The sequence below is a fragment of the Trachypithecus francoisi genome, unplaced genomic scaffold (genome assembly GCF_009764315.1).
Source record: "Trachypithecus francoisi isolate TF-2019V2 unplaced genomic scaffold, Tfra_2.0 Lachesis_group0, whole genome shotgun sequence".
NCBI lineage: Eukaryota > Metazoa > Chordata > Mammalia > Primates > Cercopithecidae > Trachypithecus > Trachypithecus francoisi.
In genome coordinates, this window is record NW_022681453.1 from 88,003,270 (window position 1) to 88,013,552 (window position 10,283).

Genomic DNA, 10,283 nt, shown 5'->3' on the forward strand with positions numbered 1-10,283 from the left:
AAAGAACTACTTGAGACTGGGTAATTTATGAAGAAATGAGATTTAATTGACTCAGAGTTCCACAGACTGTACAGATGAATGGCTGGGAAGCCTGGGGAAACTTACAATCATGGCAGAAGGCAAAGGAGATGCAAGCATGTCTTACCATGGCAGAGCAGGAAAGAGAGAGAGAATGAGTGAGAGACTGCCACACATTTTTAAACTATCAGATCTTGTGAGAACTCACTCACCATCATGAGAATAGCAAGGGGGAAATCAGCCCCCATGATCTAATCACTTCCCACCAGGCCCCTCAGATGTGGGATTTACAATTTGACATGAGATTTGGGTGGGGGCATAGAGCCAAACCATATTATTCCACTCCCGGGCCCTCCCAAATCTCATGTCGTTCTTACATTTCAAAACCAATCATGCCTTCCCAACAGTTCCCCAAAGTCCTAACTCGTTCTCTCATTAACTCAAAAGTCCATGTCCAAGGTCTCATCTGAGACAAGGCAAGTCTCTTGTGTCGATGAGCTTGTAAAATAAAAAACAAGTAGTTACTTCTGTGATACAGTGGTGGTAAGGGCATTGGGTAAATGCTCCTATTTCAAAAGGAAGAATTTGGCCAACATGAAGGGGCTACAGGTCCCATGCAAGTCTGAAGCCCTGCAGGGGAGTCATTAAATCTTAAAGCACCAAAATAATCACCTTTGACTCCACGGCTCACATCCAGGGCATGCTGATGCAAGAGGTGGACTCCCAAGGACTTGGACAGCTCCAACCCTGTGGCTTTGCCAGGTATAGGCCCCATGGCTGGTTTCACAGACTGGCATTGAGTGCCTGTGGCTTTTCCAGGAAGATGGTGCACACTGTTGGTGGATCTACTGTTCTGGGGTCTGGAGGATGGTGGCGCTCTTCTCACAGCTCCACTAGGCAGTGCCACAGTGGGGACTCTGTGTGGGAGCTCCAATCCCACATTTCCCTTCTGAACTGCCCCTGCAGAGATTCTCCATGAGGGCTTCTCCCTGTAGTAGACTTCTGCCTGGACATCCAGGTATTTCCATTCATCCTCTAAAATCCAGATGGAGGTTCCCAAACCTCAATTCTTGCCTTCTGTGCACCCACAGGCCCAACACCACAAGGAAGCCACCAAGGTTTGAGGCTTGCACCCTCTGAAGCCACATCCCAAGCTGAGTGGTACCTTGGCCCCTTTTAACCATGGCTGGAGCTGGAGTGGCTGGGACACAGGGTGCCACGTCCTGAGGCTACACAGAGCAGCGGGGCGCTGCATCCAGCCTAAGAAGCCATTTTTCCTTCCTAGTCCTCTGGGCCTGTGATGGAAGGTGTTGCCATGAAGATCTCTGAAATGCCCTGGAGACATTTTCCCCATTGTCTTGGCTACTAACATTCAGCTCCTAAAAAAACAAAAATACAAAGAAGAAAAAGAAACAGGAAGGAAGAAAGAAAGAAAGAAGGAAGGAAAGGAAAGAAAGAAAGAAAGAAAGAAAGAAAGAAAGAAAGAAAGAAAGAAAGAAAAAGAAAAAAGAGAAAGAAAGAAAACATTCAGCTCCTCTTTACTTATGCAGATTTCTGCAGCCAACTTGAATTTCTCCCTAGAAAATAGTTTTTTTTCTTTTTTACTGCATGGTCAGGTTGTAAATTTTCCAAACTTTTATGCTCTGCTTCCCTTTTAAACATAAGTTCCAAATTCAGACCACCTTTTTGTGAATGCATATGATTATATGCTCTTAGGAGAAGCCAGGTCACATCTTGAATGCTTTGGGGCTTAGAATTTTTTTCCACCAGATATCCTAAATCATCTCTTTCCAATTCAAAGTTCCACAGATCCCTAGAGAAGGGATACAATGCTGTCAGTCTCTTTGCTAAACCATAGCAAGAGTAATATTTGCTCCAGATCCCAATAAGTTCCTCATCTCTATCTGAGACCTCCTCAACCTGGACTTCATTGTCCATATCACTATTAGCATTTTAGTCACACACATTCAACAATTGTCTAGGAAGTTCCAAACTTTCCCACATTTTCCTGGCTTCTTCTGAGCCCTTTAAACTGTCCCAATTTCTGGCTGTTACCCATTTCCAAAGTCCTTTCCATATTTTTAGATATCTTTTTTATCAGTGCCCCACTCTCCTCCTACCAATTTTTTGTTTAGTCCATTCTCACACTCCTATAAAGAACTACCTGAGACTGGGTAATTTATGAAGAAAAGAGTTTTAATTGATTCAGAGTTCCACAGGCTTACCATGAAGTATGACTGGGAGGCCTCAGAAAACTTACAATCATGGCAGAAGGCAAAGGGGAAGCAAACACATCTTACCATGTTGGAGCAACAGAGAGAGCAAAGGGGGAAGTGCCATACACTTTCAAACAATCAGAACTCTTGAGAACTCACTCACTATCAAGAGAAAAGCAAGGGGGAAGTCCACCCTCATGATTCAGTCACCTACCACCAGGTCTTTCCCCCAACATGTGGGGATTACAATTAGAAATGATATTTGGGTGAGGACATGGAGCCAAACCATATCAGCATGAAGAGCAAACTGCCATTGAATGTTGTTGCTACTCTCTTTTTAGTAAGATTGATTGATTTTATGTTTACAGGAATTGTATTTTTTTTTGTCAATTATCCATTTTACAAGTTTATTTCTGGTTTCACTCTTAAATGCCTATTTTCGGACTAAAAAAGTAATGTGTTCCCTCATTTTTAGTTCTCATTTGAGAATGAGACACCACTACTTCCTACTAATTCTGAATACTTTATTTAAAATACCATTTATTGAGTGTGTCTATGTGTTAAGTACTTTTAATGCAATATTTCATGGCATTATTTTTACAACTGCCTTCAGCAGTGCTCTCAATCTGTTAAAGATGTTAAATTTGTCTTCCAGCAATTCACAGCTGTGGGGCCTCACAGTCATTTCAACACAAAATTTAGCATGACTGATTGGAAAAATGAACAGACATTATCCTTTCTGTGCTGCCCCTTCTTAAGGACATCACCCAATCAGTAATGCAGCATTAATGCTGAACCCTGATGAAGGGCTGAGCAAATGTATTTTTCATTCTTTATGATGGTTTTAAAAAGTTATTATAAAATAATAAATCCTCATTTGAAACTAATTTTGAATTATATAGAAGTGTGAAGAAAACAAACCATCAATAGTCTCTCTCTACAAATAGCTATTATGGTTTTGATGTCTTTCCTGCTAGTCCTTTTTTCTGCCTATATGTACTTTAAGTAATTAGAGTAACACTCATTTTCTCCAGATATTATAAAAGAGCATTGTCATTAAAATTATTTAATGATTTTCAAAAACATTTCACTATAGATCAGATGTAGCAAGCTGATGATATGGGGGCCAAGTACGGCCCATAGACATATTTTCTTTGGACTTTAAAATATTTAAAATGATTGAATTAGTTGTCAATATTTTAAAATCAGGAGATTTCACATTCCCTAGTCAACTTCAATAGTCTAGGTGACTGGTTTGGCCCCCCTTGGCATGTTCTTTGAGAGTTCTGAGATGGCCTACCAAAACTTACTGTAGCCATTTACATATAGTGATCTGTTTTAGATTATTTCAAATTTTTAAAATGTCAGAATTAACACTATAAGGAATATTATCATATTTTCTGCATTTCTGAATGTTTCCTTAAGAAAGATTTTGGAAGTAGATTGATTTCACTGAGGTTTTCAGTTTTTTTTTGTTTTTTTAAATACTTTCTTGACATTCACTTGACAACAGCCTTCTTTCCATTTGGTCAATCTGTTCATACTGTCAGCTAAGCTGGGTCTCAGACTGACGGCATGGGCATTAACCAGACCAGGCCTCCTGCTTGTCTGGGATGGAGGGGCTCTCAACAGCCAGCAAAAGAGTGTGCTCAGGCCTGACTTTCCACTCACCTCTTTGCTCAAATTAATCTGGTCAGGGTCTCCTTTATTATTTTTAAAGTCAAAGATGAGTTAGTACAAATGAGGTTGTTTTATGTTTTGTTTTGTTTTGGTTTTTTTTTTTTTTTAGGCAGGGTCTCACTCTGTTGCTCAGGCTAGAGTGCAATGGTGTGATCATGGGTCACTGCAGCCTGGATCTCCTGGGCTCAAGCCTACCTCAGTTCCCCTACCCACTGCAAGTAGCTGGCATTACAGGCGTGTGCCACCACACTTGGCTAATTTTTGTATTTGTTGTAGAGACCGGAGTTTCACCATATTGGCCAGGTCTTGAACTCCTGACCTCAGGTGATCCACCCACCTTGGCCTCTCAAAGTGTTGGGATTACAGGCATGAGCCACTGTACCCAGCCTCAAGTGAGTTTTGTGATGTTTATTCAAAGTACTGGAATGTCACTATAACAATGAATTTTTACTTTAATTTTCAAAGATATTCTTTTTTATTCTCAGTTACACATTTTGGGGAATTGTTTCAATGTATGATTATACTTTAATGCTTAGAAAAAATATTTGCTTTATGTGATACAAGTCCCTATTGAATAAAGATTTGTCAATACTACACAAAATGAAAAGCCGGTAATTATTATTTAAATAATTAACCTGACCATATATTTCTTTATTCAGTGATTTATTCTTCAATAATAAATGTCAAAGAAAAAATAAATGTCTAAAAGTGAATAGAAGGTTAGTGTGTTTTAATGTTCAAAATGTTGACCTGGGCTTTAAAAGATAAGATAATAATAAACATGTCTTCTTTTGCTATAAACATTACTCTGGATATTTTACCTTAATATCTACATGGAAGGATGAATAACTTTCATTATCTAGTTGGGAAGTCAGGACACAAATACATGAAATGATTCAGAGAATAAAATTAAGTACAGTCATGTGTTCGCTTAACGTCGGGGATAAATTCTGTGAAGTACATTCTTAGGCAATTTTGTCATTGTGTGAACATCCTATGGTGTACTTACACAAACCTAGATGTATAGCCTATTACACACTCGGCACCGGGAGCATTAAGGAGTTTTAAATTAGAAACAAAGAAGCTTAAAAGGCATAAAAATGACAAAATGAACTCTGAGGACTTAGGGGGAAAGGGTGGGAAGGGGGCATAGGAATAAAAGACTACAAATTGAGTGAAGTGTATACTGCTTGGGTGATGGGTGCACCAAAATCTCACAAATCACCACTGAAGAACTTACTCATGTAACCAAACACCACCTGTTCCCCAATAACCTATGGAAATAAAAAATTAAAAAAAAAAGGAAACAAGGAAGCTTAGATTCGTTCACTTTATGGCAGAAAGTACTATATATCCAGTTTTAGAAATGTTTTTTCTTCTTCATGGGTGTCTCCTGAGTTTTTCTTTTGTTGATATTAGAATGCTAGGTCTAATTGAGGGTGGGCAGAAAGTTGAATGGTGGGCTAACAGCTTAGTCTTGAAGAATATAAAATTTTCTTTAAGTTTCATGAGCCATTTATATTCCAGTCTAATTAGCTAAGTAGCAAAATGTTACTAAGAAAAAGATCACCAATTTCATTTCCCTTTCTTTAAATATGGGCTACTTAACTTGCTCTGTTATTTGGTAACAGAATTTGCTCCTAATTGTGAACTCGCCAGTTTGCAAATTCATGCAGTTCACACCAGGGATATTGGGAATTTCAGAGAATGGATCAGTGCAAATCAGTTTCTGCTGCTAAAACATGCATATGTGTATCCATATGCACATACGTATGTATGTGCACAAACACTCCTCCAGATCCATGCCTTGCCCACAGTAGATTCATGCTTTCTTAGGACCCTGATCATATATTTCTTTATTCACTAATTTATTCTTTAACAATAAATGTCAAAGAAAAAATAAATGACTAAAAGTGAACAGATTAGTGTGTCTTACTGTTCAAAATGTTGACCTGGGTTTTAGAAAACAAGATAAGGATAAACAAGTCTTCTTTTGCTGTAAACATTAGTCTGGATATTTTACCTTAAATCGCCATAGCATATCATTGCATAAACTTAGAGGAACAACTACTAATTTTGAATCCTTTAGCAGGGAAATTAACTAGCAGGAGCATTCTTTCAATAAACATGTTGGAATCCATTTTCAAAGCTGTTCCTAGGCCATCAGATGAGTATGAAAGAGGCATCAAGTATTTCCATCACCTTCAACAGTTGTAAAGTTCAGAAAACAATGATATCTTTCTTCACTTTTTCAGACACTTGAGTTCTTAGTTGGTCTAAGAGAAAAGCATCATTGAATAGGAATGGTAGCCAAGTTTCCCTGGGAGGGAATAGTGACTTCATAGCTTGTAAACATGGCATTGCCACACACTGACCTGTCTGCTGCTTTGACCTCATATGACATATTTCTAAATCCTTCTCTGTGCAATTTTGGGGTCCAAAGGAATGGCAAGAGAGAAGGTGAGTTGAAGCATTTGGAGCCAGGAGGAGCTGACACTTTAAAGAACAGTAGAGACAGTTTGATAGAGCAACAAAAATTAATTGGTAAAGACCAAGTGAGTCATAGAATGCAAATGATAAGACAGGGACTGGAAACTGGACCAAACTGGGGTAGAGTGGAACAAGAACAAGATTAGGAACAAAACAAGGCAATTCCAGGTTTACAGAGTAGGATTGCCTGTGACTTGCTTTTATGGGCTTCTGGCTGAATGCTGCATGAGTAGTTTGGTATAATTTAAGGAATGGGATGGACAACACAAGATTCAGAAACTTTCTGTTAATGATATAATGCTCCCTCAGTTAGATTCCATAGTTCCAGATCTGTGTTAAAAATAAGTAAAGACAACTTATTTAATGTGGAAAAACAAAAACAAAAACAAAACAGGTAATGTATTCTGATTTGTGTTAAATATTCTTAGATCTGAAAGAAGATATTAAGACAACTTTTGAAAAACTGCCTTATCATATGTCAACAGAACTACTTCCTGTTGCTAAACATAGAGGGGCATCTTGAAAAACTTAGATGGCCAGGGTGTTTTCACCATCCAGACTAGGATGTCCTTAACCTTCTGCACCATTCATTAATAATGGCTCTTTGCTTGGTGATGAAGAGATACAAAATAGTGACAGTCCAGATAAATTTCCTGACCATAAATTCCTTCCATTCAAATGGGGTCCAGGGTTCATGGTGATAAATATGGACTCTTATTAACATGAAACTATCTGACATTTGTACTACAAATGGCAAGAGCCGTGAGGCAGAGTGGAAAAAGCACTATTTGAGGAAAGAGGGTGGTTAGGACTTAACTTTCAGTTGTGGAGCCATAGATCAACCTCAAAATAACTAAGTAATCTTGGTCAAGTTACTTCTCCGAATTGTGAGTTCCTCATATAAAAAGCAAGGAGATTATCAGCCATAAAAAGGGATGAATTAACGGCATTTGTAGCAACCTGGATGAGATTGGAGACTGTTATTCTAAGTTAAGTTACTCAGGAATGTAAAACCAAACATCATATGTTCTCACTGATATGTGGGAGCAAAGATATGAGGACGCAAGGGCATAAGAATGATACAATGGACTTTGGGGACATTGAGGGAAGGTACCCTCTATGGTTAGGTGGTTAATGCTCACTATTTGTAAAAATTTAAGTTTTTCCATCAGTTTTTCTTCCAGACTCCTCCATCCACACCCAGCTTAAGATATGAAAAAGTCAACCAGTGATTTGATCAGCTTGCAAAGGTGAGTTGGATAGTGTTTCTTACATAAATCTTCACAAAAGGCTGCACTTATGGCAGTGTTAGTGGCATCAGCAAGCAATTCTACTGTAAGCAGGAAGTCATGGGCACTGAGTTAAAGACCTAGGGACAGCCTACGTAGTAACCAAAGTAACCAAAGAAACTAAAAAGGCTTATATTTGGAAAAAAGATCTAACAATAGCTTGATGATAGAACAAACTGTCAAGGCTTGATATGAGAATTATTTTGGAAATTCTTGCCTTTCATGGTAACCCCTAAAGCTTCTCTGTCAATCTGAGTGCAAATCTTTCTTCTATGGGACATAATATGTAAGTAGTAATAACATGTTTCTCTGTGACAGCTGATATTCTACGGTTAAGTTCAGTTCCAAAATAATTAGATAAAATATCAGTGGTAAGAAATAGAAATTTATATTTATGCTAATGTGCTAGCTCAAAATTGAAGTAAACATTACTTGACATTCCGGAGATTGTCTTTAGACAAAGATTTGCCAAGGATTGCCTTTCCTATAGGTGATGAAGACTCAGCAGTAGCTGCCTTTTGTGAAAGGAAAATACAAGTTGCATAGCTATGGTTTTATATATCTTTTGCTTTCACCTGTGTTTTGGAACATTGTATGACTGCTTCTAACTTGTTCCTTTTTAAACTTTTCGATCCATCTCATCATTGGTCAGAGACAATATGGTAGAGAAAAAAGGTAAAAAAATTCTGGGAAGATAGGAATCCAAATCTGGGTTTCTTCATAGACTGTGTCATATTGGGTAAGATAATTTACTCCTCTGAGCCTCAATGTCCTAATCTTTTAATTGGGAATAATAAGAAGTCCTGGCCAAAAGCGTGGCTCATGCTATAATCTCAACACCTTAGGAGGCCAAGGTAAAAGGACTGCTTCAGTCCAGGAGTTCAAGACAAACCTGGGCAACATCATGAGACACTGTCTCTACAAAAAAAAATTTAAAGAAAATTATCCAGGTGTGGTGGTGCATGCAGGTAATTCTAGCTACTCAGGAGGCTAAGGTAGGAGGATTGCTTGAGCCCAGACGTTTGAGATTACAGTTAGTTATGGTCACGCCACCGCACTTTAGCCTGGTGATGGAGTGAGACTCCATTACTAAAAATAGTAAGTCCAACCTCACATATATTGAATGAGATAATATTTATGAAAAATTATATCACAAACTACAAATGCTGTGTTATAATTACTATTTATTACATCATGAGCAGATCTGGAATCCTAGAAAGCAAAGTGTCTATAAAGCAATGAAATTTATTTAAGGGACAATAAGAATTTACAAGTGAAGCATTCCTTAATGCTATTCACAGAATTAGAAATATTTTTGTTCAGTATATATGCACAGTGTCCTGTATCTGTTGATGTACTTGGGAATGACAGGTTTTGCAGATTCCAAGAAGAACAATCTAGATTTGGTGCATTGAGAATGTCTACTACCTAAGGGCCACATTGCCAGAGCACACCTTGTGCCTTCAGTCTTGTTTACCATCATTATTTGTCGATAGTAGAACCAGTGGGATCCTCTGAGTGTACAGTTGATGTTCAGTCTTTGCTTCAATGTCTTTTTTTTTGTTCCTTTTTAAAAAAATTAAATGGATTGAAGAAAAAGTTTGATTCTCATGGAGTGACACCATTTCCTTCTTTCATATATTTGGAGTTCCTTCTAGAATACTATGGGGAATTTGTTATTAGTTTCTGTAGCTGGATTATCTCATGAGTATCTACAGAGTGGGACTAATTCTACTATCATGAAATTGATCCTTCTCAAGGGAGTTGTGGAAACACCCTGTGTAAGGAGGCTCTTCCGTTCAGATGAGCCACATTATGTAATGGCACACCCAGTTTTGGCCACGCAAGCAGAAATAGCTTTATCATCTTGCAGCATGGCTGGGGATGTGAACATTTTGGATATACAGGGTTTTGTGAAAAAAATATTGTGAAAGTTATCTTTATTAGTGTGGGTTTACCACGGTTGGAGTGACTTCTATTTTACTCAGGGACATGTATGAGTACCATTACAAATTCTGCGTCATGCTGGGCCCAGTCTGCTTCTCCACATTCAAGGTCCCTATCTGTCAGATGAGCGACTGGCTGTGAAAATTCTTGACATCATTTCGGTGACTGTAAAGAACATACCTCTCTGAAAGTTGTCTTTCCTTTCAATTTTATACTTCCTTGCATATGTAAGCAGAACACTGGTATGACTATGTTGAGTTGGAACATAATCAATGACGTTTCTTAATTGATCCTCAGATATCCTGCAGTTCCTGTGTTCTGATCACCCTGCTGAGAAAAGCACTTTACCTGGCTTTTTGGGTAACATTTATGTTAGGTCCTTCCCTTTTAATTTCTGGGAGGTGTAAAGTTTGTTCAGGCTTTTCCTCAGGTCACTACAAATGTCAATATTGTTTAGCCAAGTGGCTGTGACTGATGAACTCTGGATACAAGATAATCCCTTAACAATATTGTCTAAGAAAGTCTTAGTTTTGCAAAAATTATTGTGAACTAACCCAAATCTAAATTCACTGCACTGAGGAACCCTGAGTACAAAACCATTAAATCTACAAACAATTCACTGCATACATCACAATAGTAAGTA